At 39.9% G+C, this 16,031-nt stretch overlaps 1 protein-coding gene and 1 long non-coding RNA gene across 4 annotated transcripts in view; one reads left to right on the forward strand and one right to left on the reverse strand.

Annotated features, from left to right (window-relative positions):
* The window catches only part of LOC138178063 (uncharacterized), a 272,249-nt gene extending 265,568 nt beyond the window's left edge, over window positions 1-6,681 (forward strand). The window contains exon 3 of the long non-coding RNA XR_011172592.1: window positions 6,126-6,681. This is a non-coding gene — a long non-coding RNA (uncharacterized LOC138178063). The remainder of the gene's footprint in view (window positions 1-6,125) is intronic.
* LOC138178061 (zwei Ig domain protein zig-8) overlaps window positions 1-16,031 on the reverse strand; it is a 368,687-nt gene that overhangs the window by 3,587 nt on the left and 349,069 nt on the right. The window lies entirely within an intron of this gene.

Here is a 16,031-nt window from a genome sequence, read left to right on the forward strand (position 1 = left end):
ATAAAAACGCCGCTACGTCCTGAAATGCAAAAGGAACGAACAGAGTGTGGAATACGGTATAAGCCGAGGGATAAAGAAGCGACTCCCTCGTGGTACGAAGCACCGAGAACACAACATTTGCCAAGCACGAAAGGCACTGGCAACACGCAGGATCACCGGAAATCGATTTAATCTCCGTGAAACAAGAATACGACACTCACGAAGCAGCAGAAAAGCAGAGCAGATCGCACAACGGCAATATCAGAAAGCAACGTGACACAGATAGACAGATGGAAGAAAAAGAGAGATACCAAAGTCGTACAAATATCATAAGAATAAGAATACATCAGACACATGTTACCTCTAGATCGGTAAATATTAAATATTAAATTCGATAACAATAATATACGCTGTATAAAACACGAGTCTCGTGTTATATAGATAGATCGTACGATTTGGACAAACAGGGTATCGAAGGTAGCCGCTAGCCTGGGGTGAAGAGAATCCAACTGGTATATTCTCGGAATCTACCCAGTATATTCACGGAATCCATCTGACATATTCCCGGAATACACGAATCCGAACTGAATTTGGAGTTCAACGATCTCAATCTCGATCACCGATTTGGATCAATTTAAACGGTGTATCGCAACATCAATGGCTCTCAGGATCACGGAAGGATCAGGATCATGGAGTTGGAACGTATCACGATTTAGAAATCTCGAAGTATATGGTTGTGAGTTTGTGGATCAGGTAACATATATTATATCGCAGTGAAGCAACGATGTTCAACAGATACGCCTTAAGAATTTTTAAAACACGCGATATTTGATTTATAGTTGGGAACAGTTGATCTCTTTTCCCTCGTGTTATACCACGAGGCCTTCCATAGGCCGTATTCTTAACCGTCGCTCGCTGTCCTACAGAGTCGCAGGCAGATCGTCTTATCTGCCCGGCGGATCATATACAATGTATCGACAAGCACATAGTTGTCGCCAAGCAGCGAGCTCTAGAAACGTCGAATTTTATCCGTTACGTTTCCACACAAGAAGGTGACACGCGTGATCATGGCGTGATCAGTGGCGTGACCCGAGCATAGCGGGGGTCATCTTCCAAACAAGACAAAGGAATGATCGAAAGGCGATCAGTCCCTTCTGACGAGTCGAACGATACATATCGAGAGATCTGACGAGCAAAATAAAAATCACGAAGTCTAACGAATTCATTGAAAGCTATTGTACTGTATTGTATTGTACTATTGTATTGTATTGTAGTCGAATCAACTTTCTATAGTATATTACCTTATTCAGTGTAAAACAATTTGTGGCTTGTTCATTATATTATTGTTAAATATATTATTTTATGTTAACCTGTTAATACAGTGTTACATTCATTGAACCACCTCTGTTATCCTAATCGAAACAGAGGAACGACCATTTCGCGGCGTCGATTAACAGAATCGTAGCGAGAATTTACGCCTCTCGCTGACGCGTTTTCCTAGCGACCGCGTCTCTCCGCGAACGGTCGTAACACCTCGTATTCAATCAAATATACTACAATTTTGCTATGTCAGAGAATTTTAATAATTAGTTTATTTATTATCAGTGTAGTATCGTGGACAGATTGACTAAGAAATATCGAGTGAACCATAAACAATGTTGCGAGAAAGTTGCCGACAGGCCAAAAGGGTCTGGCAACTTCGATGGACCGAGCGGCCCATCAATGTGTCGTCGATTCTTCAGCCAAATAGTTACGCGGAAGAAAGTCCTACGCGACTGTCACGTAAACTTGAGGGTTGGATGATAAAATAAAATAGCTGAGTCGTAACACAACTATCAATTCTGCTTTTATTAAACTTTATTATGAATTCAGCACTCACAATGGAATACACACTGAACGAACACACATAAATCACAATTCACTCCAACAACTTTATATGAAACCTAGTTACACTGATACGTTTCATAGGCGAAAGACTGACCCCCTCGGTGATTGTAGAAGCGACGTTGAGAGGGTCACAGGAATACGAGGCCGTCCGCCTCTTCTGCGAGCGAGTTATGCTCGCGAAGGAGCGAGCAGAAAGGGAGAGAAAGAAAAGAAAAACTCTCACCCTTGTAGAATAAGACGATGGAGGAGGATGGCAGTCAGGCGGCCTAGAGCCGCTTCATCGCCGTCCCAACGGACCACGACTAGAAGGGGCGATAGCGCTAGGAGCAATGGCACCCCCTAACGCCAAACTAAACAGACGGAGAATTTTAGGACTGGCTCGAACAAGAGGACGCGGGAAGGGGGTGCAACGGAAGATAATTCATAAGAGGTTCCTGGAGCAGTCCTGTCATACGCGTAGGATGGTCATCGTGAAGTTTTAGTCGCTAGGAGTCCGACACTACTCTGCTGTTAGCCGACTATTAGCAACAGTGGAGTGTCCATGAGGATTTCTCCACGTACAAAAAAAAAAAGTTACACTGATACGTCAAGTACGCGACTGGTCCAAGGGTAGAAACCGGTAAAGACTCTCGTGTGCTAGACTAGATTGGCCGCGTAGCAGTGACACGCGTATGTGAATGTGAGTGTGTGGAAGTATGCGTGTACGCGACGTCTCGAAAAACGAGACGAAGATCCTGCATATCGTTTATTAAATAAATCTAAAACTATTTTAATATGAATTCTAAGTGTAACCTTAGTGTTGCTTTACTTTTATTTCGGCAATTAAGATCCACAATTCTCAACAGTTACTGGTTTTCAAATCATAGAAAGAATTTGTCCGAGACCAGCGGCTTCGACATTGCGAAGATGCTTACGAAAACGTTTTCACTTAAAGAAAGTTTTTATATTCCTGTTAGGGAGATGATACATTTACACTGTACATGTGAATGTGTGTGTAAGCGTTAGAGGGCGTCCTGGTCTGAGTTGAGACAAAGGACCGTTAGAAGCTATTAGAAGTATCTGGAAGAGTCGATTGACAACAGGCGTGCGTGCGAGTAGATTACGAGGTCTTCAGAGTATAAGATATGTGTATAACTGTTGTGTGCTGAATAAACTAAATTATTTGTATTTCCGAATCCTCTCTTTACCTTAACAATTCCAATATAAATTCGCAAAGATTTGAAACGGTATATTTAATTTGCGATTCGACTGGCTTGTATCATTCGCTTGTATCATTGTAGATATATATACATTTAAATGAACGTTTTAAAAGTTTAGAAAATGTACGATTCTGTGTAGGGTGCGCTTAATCTTTGAAACAGCTTTTCGCCAGCTATGTCTTCGCTTTTGAATTGCTGTAACGTGCCTGAAATAGAAGATCGAACAGGTTTTGAAATGTTTCGCTTTACGAAGCCGTATCAATTGCAATCGCATTGTTAAAAATCCTCGCAGAAAATAAATCTATGTATCGATTAAAATTCAACTGCGCACTGCTGATAGTATAGAGAAATGACATTGAAAAAGCTGGCAGAATAAACGACGTTACAAATATAAAAAGGCTAGCATTTAATCAAATATCGACTTAAAAAAGATATACGTTGTTCAATAAATTGAACTATTCTTCATAGAACATGGGATTTATCGAGCAAAAATATCATCGACGTTCAATAATAGAATGATTTGTTCCGATTGTGATCGTAGTTTACGAGACAAATTTCTAACACACGTGTGAATAATACACCGTATTGTTGCGAATCTTGTTTCAAGTTTCAACGAAAATCGTATCTATTGGAATTAACAAAGAGTTCCCATAATCGATAAAATTATAAACGTATCACAGATGAATAACTTCTGGAAAAAGAATACCATTGACGTTAGACATAAACGAGAGATATACAGGGTGGTTGGTAACTGGTGGTACAAGCGGAAAGGGGGTGATTCTACGCGAAAAAAGAAGTCGAAAATATAGAATAAAAATTTTTCGTTTGAAGCTTTGTTTTCGAGAAAATCGACTTTGAATTTTCGCTCGGTACGCGTTCACTTTATCGCGTCTCGTTATAACGGATCTCACTGTAGATCGTTGTCTCGATTGAATGTAACGTCAGCAGCATATTTCGATTTATTACAAAACAAACTACCGGAATTATTAGAAGATGTACCGTCGAGAACTAGAGGAAGTTTAATTTTTCAACAAGACGGTGCACCGCCACATTTTAATCGTCGTGCAAGAGATTTTTGAAACCAACATTACCAAGGCTGGGTTGGTCGTGCTGGAACAATAGCTTGGCCACCACGCTCTCCTGACTTAACTCCGCTTGACTTTTATTTATGGAGCCATATTAAATCAATTGTCTATTCTGAAGAAATCGCAAGTTTGGAGCAATTGAAAGAAAAGATCATTGTAGCTTTTCATACTTTAAAACGATCGAATACGTTAGAAAGCGTTCATAGAAATTTAATTAGAAGAGCAGAAGTACGTGTTCGGCAGAATGGGCAACATTTTCAGCAATTTTTGTAATAATAAACTTTATGATTAAAAAAAATTAAAAAAAAAAATTTTTTATTCTATATTAGAATCACCCCCTTTCCGCTTGTACCACCAGTTACCAACCACCCTGTATAACCAGGCCGTGAACGTTTGTACAGATTCACATTTTCATCAACACTTTCATCGAAACGGTTGGAATCTCCATATAGAGATTATTTTGCGATACATGGCGCAAACTTTTTTAATGATTTCAGTTCCGTGAAAGCCGTGAAATCGATATTATATAGTCTCAAGAGGATTCGGTATCTGGGTTTATCACGGTTCAGGGAAAAAGAATGCGGAATTCCGGTCGAAAAAATCGTGCAGGGATCAGCAATTAAGAAAATGAGGAAAGAGAAATGGGACAGGGAATGTAGCGCGAAGGGATGGAAAAATATGAAGTGAGAAATGATGGACGACGATGAGGGACAGAGGGATGGAAAAATATCGTGAGGCCTCGACTTAGACCGGATTAATGTACGGTTCTTGATTTTTCGCTAATCTCTGATCTCCCCTCTGCCGGCTTAAGAACTCTTAATTCGATTTCCTCGTTTAATTACATGTAAGACGACGCGATTGAAATTAACGTGGAACATCGGGAGCAAATTCGCGGAGAAATCTCATTTGAAAGCCAGCAGGGAATCGCTCGATAAACGTGTCATCGCCGGATTTTACCGGAAATCAGGACATTGGAATTAGCGTGTGCTAGATTCTTGCAGAGGACGATGGAAACGGAAGAATTTCTCTTATTAGCGGAATTCAGTCCGAGAAAATATAACTTCCATCCCATATACATTAGAAAAATAAAATGAAACGTATCAGTGGTATTTTCTTTGTCAACGGGACAAGTTATTAATATAATCGAATTTCTGAAAATTTAATTTTTATTGAAAAATTAGCTCGTTCGTGTTTCCATGTGTATTAGTTTCATGAAATTTTACTTAATGTTAGACGCGATGTTACGCCTCGTAGCGTTATCCTCTATGGATATCGACGAAACAATCTTCAAGTGAAATTCACAGCCACGAAATTGCAATCAGATCGCCGTAAAGCAAAACAGTGTTCCTATATTGTACCGCTGCAACGTTTGCAGGACCGAGCTTGGAGGCTTAACGATCGGCTCAATGAAGCATAAACGGATCATAGACTAGAATTAATTTCGATAGTCTAAATTATACTTGGATACACAGTAAATACGAGCACACGCTTTCTTTTCGCTTTTATTCGCTACTCTACCGAGTACAGCCTGTCACGTCAACATTTAATTCGCCTTCTAAGATTTAAGTATCCAGTTTTTCATCGATATATTTTTCACGATTCGAGCGGATATTATTTGCGAACATCGTACAATTTCCTCCTCCATTCATCGTAAATTACCATAAATTAAGATTCACCATATCGATGAAGTACGCGTTAAATTTTTGATAATAATCGCGTAAATTTTCACGAACAATACTTATTGTTTCTACCGAGAACCCAAGTTTCAAACGTCTAGAAGCTGATTCAGCGCGACAGCCTCTTCATATCCAAACTGGTTTCAGAGCAGGAAACTCCCGCAATCGTTTTCGATATTCAATTAAACGGTGACGCAGTTGAAAAAATTTACAACCCTGTTTACGTTCGATTCTAGTAAGCCGAGTCTCGCGATTAGCTCCGGATCTTCGCTTCGTTAATTGGCTCTTCTGATTTTCAGGGTACAGCGTATCTTGGACGGAACCGTTCATTCACGACCAAGGAAACGAACCTATTTTCCTAACTGCTATAAAGGGATCGATCCTTCTCGCGTGGCAGACTTTCTTACGGAACTGAATCCACTGATTAAAATGGAAGAACCTGAGTGGTACGGTGAAAGAAGCCTAATATACAAGTTGATCGAAAGTGAAGATTCGCGATGATTCCCGAAGCGAAAATTATTGGTTTTCGTTATCTTTATCCGTGCAAATCACTGATGAGAGGGATTTCTGTGTTCGAGATGAAGGTAAATTTGTCTTCAATGATAAGGTACCTCTTTCACCTTGTTCGAGTCATCTTCGATTTATATAACAAAAGCTTGTAAGTTTATAAGAAGCATACGAACATTTGTCGTCTTTGAGAGTAGAAGACTTTGACATAGAAGAAGAATAATTTCTTATAGGCATATGCAGTCGCTTACACAATGGTTCGTACACTGTATAGAAGGCCAATTTTATTGAAATAAAATGCTACGACATTCTTCTGCAAAATTAACGTGTTGCAATGTACCAAATGAATCGAGGGTTTCGTTATCGACATAAGCGTCGAAACATAAAATACGTGTCGTTACAGAAATTTATTTTCTTTTTTTTCGCTTTGTTAAAATGTTTATTTAATTTATTTAATTGATGATATAATCGTCTCGAGCATCGTCGTCCGAATACAAGTCTATTTCACTGGTTCAACAACGATCGAGCACGTTTCCGAGAAAACCGATTTGAGTCTTTTCCCGAGGATGACACTCTTGTCGAATATTCTGGTAAAAGAATACGAGCACTTCTAGAGTACTGTTGAGAAGTTGAGCTGGAAAGGTAGAGCCTCGTTTGTCTACAGATCCCAGGATTCTATCGCAGTCGTGGATGGCACAGAGATTGGGTAATCGATGCATAAACGAACTCTAGAAATTCGATTCCTTTCTCTCTCTCTTGTTATACACTTCGTAAATTCTATTTTAACCGATTTTTCAACGAGAGCTGTCTTGCTAAAAGAGAAGCCAAATAATTTCAAACGGAATTGAAAAGAAAGATAAAAAGTTAGGCTGAGATATTTAATAACGAAATATCTATCGTACCTAATATATCCTTCGTAGAGTTAGATACAAATTACAGCGAAGCATAAATTAGATATACGAGGAATTAGCGTCGAGTTACGTGGTACAATTTTCGATTACGTTATTTTATGTCCATTATGAAGACGTCTACGCTTTTTATCACGCAATTTGTTTCATAAATGCAAACGTATAAATACAGTTTTCTTTCTACGAGTTGCCCGGTTTATCGCGATAAGTTTTCGGAATGGATTGTTCAATTTTGTTGGAAACGGAACGTAAGAATTTACGCCGTACCTTCTCCGTGTAACAGAATAACAAACATCTTTTTAATTAATTAAAAGAAGAAGAAATATTTACAAGCGCGTTTCCGTATTTCCCAGGAATGTAGACGAAAATTGGCGAGGGAAACATTTGAGGAAAAAAGAAAAAAAGAAAGGAAACACAGTGGAAATATTAACGTGTCTCGTTAAGCCTCCGCAGTGGGGCGGCGAAGTTTCGCGGCCATTTATAATAAACGCAGGTTTAAAACGCTCTGCCGACACTAAAACACGAAGGTCGTGGCGTTGTGAAAAATCTTGTATATTTCATGAAGTGCAGCCGGGGCACTCGTGGCGGGTTCCGGAAGTGGCACTTGAACTTGTTGAGCACGGCGGAGAACCTCGTCACGGCCGGGGAAATAATTTGCACAGTCAATATTACAAATTGCCGCGAATTAAATTCAACCTGGCGTGACGCGCCACGGCGACGAGCATCGTTAATAAAGACGATGAACGTCCTAAATCGCGGTTGCAAACCCTCGTGAAACTATCGTTCGTTCTTTCCCGTCACTGGCTAGTCACAGATTTTATTTGCAACGTCAATAAGAAAACACTCGGGCTGCAATTAGAATTCAAGCCTCGCTTTCGTTCCTCGGTTTCCCTTTTGTTTCGTTTCTTCTTGTTAGAAAAAAAAATCGGCTGCCGAGACTTGAATTTAACGTAGAAATAATGATCTCGAATGGGGGCTGTTTTCTCACGGCATTTCTTTTCTTCTTCTTTTCCCTCTACGTAGACGCAAGTACGAACGCGTTAAACTTTATGCGACTAATTATTATTTTATACTTTTTTATATATTATATGACAAGGAGTGTTTGTAACCTCGATAAGATTCTGGTCTTTCTGTAAAAATTGTGAACGATTGTGTTTCATTTGTCTCGATCACTTTTTCACGCGTCGATGTTTATGGTTTAACACGAAGATTACAAGAGACGAACGTGTAAAACTACTTTTTCTATATTTTATATATAAACTACATCGTTGGTAAATGTAATAAATTTTTATGCGACACAATAGTATTCATCATTTCGTTAAGTATCATTGCACGCTCGTTAAAAATAAACCGTGACGTTTGTAAATGGAATAAATTATACGATTCTATGTAACGTACTAATATATCATTAAATCGATGAATAAACATATACATGTTCCTTGTATACCGAAACAATTAGAGATTGGTCGAAATGCGACAAATTATGATACCGAAACATTCCATCATCGGCTAATTAGCAATTAATTGTGTCAGAATACAAATCGTCGTTCACATCTGTTTACCATACTTTATTGCAATATCGCGGGGCATTCGTAATTTTCAGTTAATTCTTCGCTCTAATTTAACATTGCTATAAGTAGGTAAACTGACATAACAAGGTAACTATCAATTGACGACATGAATTATTAACTTTTCCCTGTTTAACATGAAACCATCGCCAAACGGAAGATTAACTGGCAAATTTACCGTTAAACCGTGCTACATCTGCTTGCTGCGTTAATTCTTGTACAGTACGCTGAATCGACAAATAGTTTTTCTCGGATTTTCAATAAAAATATGAAAATGTACGAAATCAAACGAATGCGAAGCGGACTTATCCTTTGAAAGATATTTAATTCAAAGAAATGGAATTTTTATCTCTAATGTCTTTTTAGTTTGAAAATTACTTTCTTAAGTATTTTCCCATCAAAGTGTTTGGTATTATCATCGATTGTTTGATATTTGACAGCTTTGTAAAAGAAAAAGTAGTTACTGCTGCACGAGGAATAAACATTAAGGAAATAATAAAATGTTGAAACTGCCACGATTTTTCTGGATAAAGAATCAACGAGAGTAGCAAGGCACGTGAAGTGCGTGATACGTCTGCAATATTTTATTGAAACACATTACAACGTATCGACTCGACGTACGGTACTTTATCACGATACAGCTTGCAGCATTGCTATTTTCATAACTGCGTTTCAATATTTACTATTGTTCGATCTTCCAATAAATATGATAAAGTATATTCTAAATAATGTAATACGCAGATTCTGACAGATCGTCAAAGATAGTACAAGTTCCATAATACTCGAAAGAATGTTCCAATTCCATCGCTCGCTTTCTATTTTGATTTCAGTGAAAATTGCATACACGTTATACGTACGTGAACAATTTTCCATATAACGGGTCTCTCTTTGTCCAAACGAAATCTTCCGATCAAAATTCTCCAATCATCGTCCCATTAAAGAATTCCCATCTCATTTCAACTTATCAGCATGGCTAGCGTCGTGTTCTCCTAGCTCGTCAGGTTAATTCTCCGGGGGACGAACGAGAAAAGCGCAGTTTGTTGCTCGCGAGACACTCGACTCTCGACGTCGAAGGTTTCCCAGTCACAGCCAAAAGTATGAGAGAAAGAGAGAGAGAGAGAGAGAGAGAGAGAGAGAGAGAGAGAGAGAGAGAGAGAGGAGAGGAACGTAGAACGAGATCACTAAAAAAGGCGTATGCGAAATGAGCTGCCAAGCACTCTCTGGAGATACCTTCTGTCTATTATACATGACCGCGTACACCGCTTCCGTTAACTACGTCTCGCGAAGAGAGCTTTGCAAACTCCTCACGCTCGTTGTCCCCGTCGACGGCGTCGTCGTCGACGACGACGTGGTTCGCCCAGTAGAGAGAGCGACCATGAGAGGACCAAGAGGCTGGCTACGAAGGGTGAGTTCTACCGGCGAGAGAAACCATGACTCCGTAGGAGAAACCAGCAAGAAGAGATAGAGAGGGGACACATCCTAGTCCTCGAGAGCTTGTGGTTAGGGTTATTAATGGGCAGGGCGTGACATCCCGCGAAATAACCTCCCTAACCCCGTCTCCATGCCAGAACCAAGCACTCCATAGCCAGTCGGTTGTCTGCTCATAGGCGTTAACTGGGCCAAGAACTGCTCATTTTCGAGAACGAGACCTTTCCTATCTTCCTCACGCCCTAACGTCGTCTTCAACTTCTTTCTTTCTCTCTCTCTCTCTCTCTCTCTCTCTCTCTCTCTTTCTCTGCTTCTTTCTTCTCTTAGCCTTTTATTTGCCCCTTTTTGCTTTCGCTTCAACCGCTTACACCCGACTCTCGTTCTCCCCACTCGGCTTTCATTACGTTTTTGCTTCCATTTTTACGGCGACTTGCGAACCTTCCACCCACTTCCACTTGACTCTTCTCGAGCGTGTACCTTCATTCGGGCATCGTGGTGTGCAGCCGACAATTATCTTTACGAATCCGGCGTTCGGGAAACCGGTACCCGTGTTTCAGCAGTAGGACCAACGCCACGAAATGCAACGTGATAGACGTTTCTCGAGCTTTTCATGTTGTTCAGCTTCTTTTGTTGCGCTTCTTTTCAATGCTCCGCACGCTTCGCGGATCCGCTATTCGAACCTTTCTTTTTAAGCGAGGTTTCGTAGCGGGAATATCGTCATCGAGAATTAAAATCGCAGAAAGCGTCGTCGTAAATTATTGTAAAATAGGATTTTATTTGTTCTCGTTAAGAATTGTATTGTTATCGCTTGTGCGGTTAGAATAAAAGTTGGTAGAGATGCAACATTCTGCGCAATGTTATTCGAAATTTAATTGCGAAGTTGAGAATGCTGGATAAAAGTATGGTGCTTGAAATTTCCTTATACGCGTGTTAATTGATACGAACGTAACGCGTGAATTAAGAATAGTCGCGTGATTAACAACGAGCAACTGTACCAAGTACGACAATAAGTTGCTTTATATCGAATTCATTTCGAAATTTCGTTTGCAAAAGGTTAGAACGATTCGTATCGAATTTATATAATCTCTGAAACTATTTATTTATATTATTTATTTATGACTTATATTATATATTACAATTTATATTTTAATGTAAAACGAACGAAAAAAAGAACTTATTGGAACGAAGTTTTGGAACGTGTTAATTTGGATACTTTGATAAAAGGAGTTCGACATATCTGTAATTGCGGTAATAAAACTGGAAACTCATCAAAACTGGTATCGAAATCATTAACAAGTTGAATATAGATCCATAAACCGTTGGAAAACAGTATAGTTGAATAGAGTTAGCAAGCGTTTCCATTTAAATCCGTAAATCGTCAACGAATGGCATTTACCCTCCTGGAATCACACGGGGAGAAACCGCGGGACGATTAAAACGATAATAATAATAATCGCAAAACGATTCATTACGAGCTCGAATGACGGTCGAATTCATTCGTTAAACGTGGCCCGCGGGGCACCCCTATTCTCCCCTCTGCCCTCGAATTAGCCCGTTTCAACCCTTCAAATGTTCCACCGGCAAATTAGTTTTCGAAACGACTCGAGGGCATTGACAACTACCGTGGAAAGTCACGAAATATCTGAAGGATACTTACAAAGTATGATTCCGGATGCGTCGAGATAACGAGGGATATTCATGTACAAAAATCTCGTTTGAAGTCAATTGTTGGGGTCGTAGACGATTTAGGTTTGCGTTAGAAATTACGTTAGTAGACGAATGGACGAGCTGACTAATTTTTAGCTCTATCTTACACTTTGTGTTTCTCGAGATTCGCGAACCGAAACAAACGACATCTCTTTCACGAGAAGTATATTTACTTTGAACAGACGCTTCTTTCCAACGCGCTATCCAACCACTTTGTTCGTATTTCTACGAAATTTTGTCAGCATACACATAATCTAAAATGAAACAATTGCATGAAAAGTATTATTGAAGTAATCGAAGCATCGAAAATGTCGGTAGAATGCGTCCGAAGAACAGACACGAAACCTACGCTATTCCACGTCAAACAGATTACGTACAATGTTCTATGTATAAATAATATACGCACATAAAAATTTATATAACACTAACAACGAATTTTTCACTAGGTGAAATTTATATAACATAGGGTGATTCGAATCATATTCTCGTTTTCGATATTTTTTCTTGCCGGACTTAAAGCACACGATTTTTCTCATTTCTTCGCTGCCGTATCAAAGATCGCTGCTGTTTCATAATACGCAACGAGTTTGATTATTCCGTGGAAAGTTGGAGATTAAATTTCGAGACGTTGAAGGTTAAACGACTTAACTAAAAGCCACGCCCGTTTCGCGACACCCTGTATATACCGGTCACGATAGTTTCACAGAAGGTTTCCAGCAATCGAGACAATAGAATAAGATAAGAATTGAGGTTGAGAGAAGGGGTGGAATAGAAAGGGAGGTAAGGACAAGGGAGATTCGTCGAAACCCTCGGGCAGATAACGTCGACTAATGTGTTTCATCTGCAGCGTGGTTCACGTTTAATTAATAACCGCCACGTATCCCAAGGGTAATGTATATTAATTGTAAAGAAAAGAAAGAGGAGAAGAAAAGAGCGGCGGGATGGCGCTGCATCGAAATTAAAACCATCCCTGACCGTTCTTTCCACCTTAGGATGATGCTCGCGGGCGCACCTGTACGCGATACTCGACAAACAACGTATAATTATGCGCTGTAAATTATCACCGTCGTCTAGCGCGTAAAGATAATATTCGAGCGACGTGCATTATCGCGTAATTAATTTCGTTTCGCGGTTCATAGACGTGCTATTTGCGGCCGGAAGCTTTTGTCAAGAAAACGATATTTCAATCGTTCGATCGGTAAATTTGTTTTAGATTTTATCGCGGATAGGTTCGGAGGTGATGTAGTTTGCTGCATGAAGATTTGCAGGTACTTCAACGTCGAATAACTAAAAGATTTACTGAGATTTTTGTGTACGAAGATTTGGAGATACTCGCATGCTAAATAGTTGGAGGATTTAGCGAGATCGGAGCAATCTAAATGGAGATGCAGAGATGAATATTAAATATATTTGTGTATTCTAAATTAAAAGTGGGAGTTTAGATGGCTTTACGAATTCAGTTACGAAACGACAGTCCAAAGCTTCGATATCTAATTCTTGGTTAGTTCAAGAAGCCCAGATACGAGAATATGGCAAAAACGATTTGCCAGAAAGTAGCAAATTTTGAATTACAAGAGAGTATTACTAGCGATATATTTTATTTCCTATAATAACAAAAATAAAATTTATCGAATAATTTTGTTAACTATGAAGAAACGACTCTTCCAGCTTAATTCTTCCTTTTTTCTTCTTCTTTTTTTTTTTTTTTTTGCTAATCTACGACGTAAAACGACGGTCCTAATACAAATATACCTGCATAAGCGGTGTACCTTCGTTTTGTCGTGTTCTCGCTCGATCACCAAAAGCGTTGGACGCGTTAGATCGAGAAGACGCGCGAGAGCGATGTGTATGCAAGACGCGGATAGCGCAGAGTTATTGCCTGAGGTGTTGTATGCAGGTAACTACAAGGACGGCCAGAATAATGCTGGAAGTAATGCGAATTTGCTTGACAAGTAGTCGAGCAGTCGCGAGCCGCATTCGAAATCAGCGTAGACTCGAAGCCCTGAAACAGTCTTTCGAGAATTCTGCACGTGGACTGACTGGTCTACGAGCGTTCCATCAAACGCCCACGCGTTCTACGTGTGTCCATCTACGATGACCAAGTCGCGTTTCTCGCGAAAACGACAGTTGGAGAACATGCGAATTACGATCGACCCCTCTGGCCGTGGTAAACGTAATCGTCCGAGCATTTTCGCGCCGGAAATCGAGGCACGGAATTTCCACGTCGTACCACTCTCTCGCGTTTTCGGCAAGATTCGTCGTTTTGTCGAAAGCAAGGTGCACGCGAGTAGACTGCGAATTCGCCGCCGTCGGCTGCTAGCGAATACGTTAGTACGAAATTGGAACAATATAATTCTTTAAATTGCGATGGAATATCGTTAAAGATAAGTTATGCTTTAGTTCCTTCGTAAAACAGGACCAGGTTACGATCCCAAGAAACGAGATAAATCATAGAATTCCGCGATTATCGAAAAACAGAGCGACGAGAAAGCGATACGGGTAATAGAAAAATTACCGCGGACCATTCTATTCCGCTGTAAGAAATTTTCTGTCGCTAGATTATACCTCGATATTTATTCCTCCCCTGAAATAATAAAATAAGCGTCAGCAGCTTTCAAGCGATTTGAAACGTATTAGGTCGTCCGAAAAGTTTCTTTCGTTTTGTAAGGAAGTAGTGGATGCACAGTATTCTCCATTTTATATTTGTTGAGAATTTTGGATCTTAATAGCCGAAATAAATAATGGTATAGGAACACTAAATTTACACTTGGAATTAATATTAAAATAATTATACATTTATTTGATGAGCGATTTCTAAGATATTCATCGATACACACTTGCACGCGTCTCAGCATTTTCTTCCATACCCGACTTTAACCGACTGAACAGTTTAAATTCATTTCTTTTCGAGACGCCGCGCATACACATACTTCCACACACTGATTTTCACGTACAAGTACTTCTACTGCGCATCTAACCTAGTCTAGTACATAAAATTATACATATCTCGATAATATTATTTTAGCGAATTACGTATGATCTATTTTGTTCTATCAAAGTAAAGATCACAACGTTCGACAGATTAGGTTTCATGTTCGTATAAAGATGCGTCGTTGCGAAAGACGTGTCCGTAAAAGAAAGACACTTTTCCGACAACCTAATATTATTAACCAGCAACATATGAATAAGAATGGAAAATATCTGGGTGATTTTATAATTGAGATACAAAATTCGTCTGTCAATCATCCGTATCTCACATTTTTATACCTCCCTCTCTCCGCTTTATCCAATTTCGACTCGACGCTCTTAAATCCCCGTGTTCCCCGTGACGCGGAAAAACTGTGGCAGAACGAATAGTGTCGTTTTCCCGGTCTTCGTTATTCGTCTCGTCTCTTTGAAAAAACGGAAGCTTCGCCGTGAATATGATCAGGTCGGCTCGCTGACTCGACTCATGGTAATCCATGGTAAATAATGCACGATACTTCCGTGGCTGGTGTTCCGATACTTCCGGGCTGTCCGAGCCGCGAAAAGCCCCGCGAGAAGCAGTTTCCACCCTTCTTCGTTGGAAACTTCAAAAGCCACTTCTATCTTGCGATCTAAAGCCCGCGTTTAGCGGCGTATGTATCGTGTGAGACGGTGAGCCTCATCGATTCGACTTACACTCGATTTTCCTCCGGATACAAAAGTTACCGGGGGCTTACGTTGTTCCAAAAGCGGAGGAGGAAGAGAGGTTGAGAAATCTGGGGCAACGTCGTTCGATGCTGGCAGGAAGTCACTCGGATACACAGAGCCGCTCAGCTTTTTAGCTCCGAGAAATGCAACGCGCTCCGAAATGAAATGGAGTGGATGCGAGCATTCCGTGTTTTATTTTTATTTAACTACGAGATACAGATTATTCGAATCGGTAATTTTGATAATGGATTAGAAAATTTCTTAACCCGAAAATGTTTAATATTATAGGAAATACGGAACGAAATATCGCATCCTTTTCACGTCAAATATATTTCTCAGATACATTCAGTCTCGTACGTAAGACTCGTACGTTACATAAATTCAAATATTCGCTGACAGGTATGACGTAACGGTT

The sequence above is a fragment of the Bombus flavifrons genome, chromosome 3, assembly GCF_040668555.2.
Source record: "Bombus flavifrons isolate JBK064 chromosome 3, iyBomFlav1_principal, whole genome shotgun sequence".
Lineage (NCBI taxonomy): Eukaryota > Metazoa > Arthropoda > Insecta > Hymenoptera > Apidae > Bombus > Bombus flavifrons.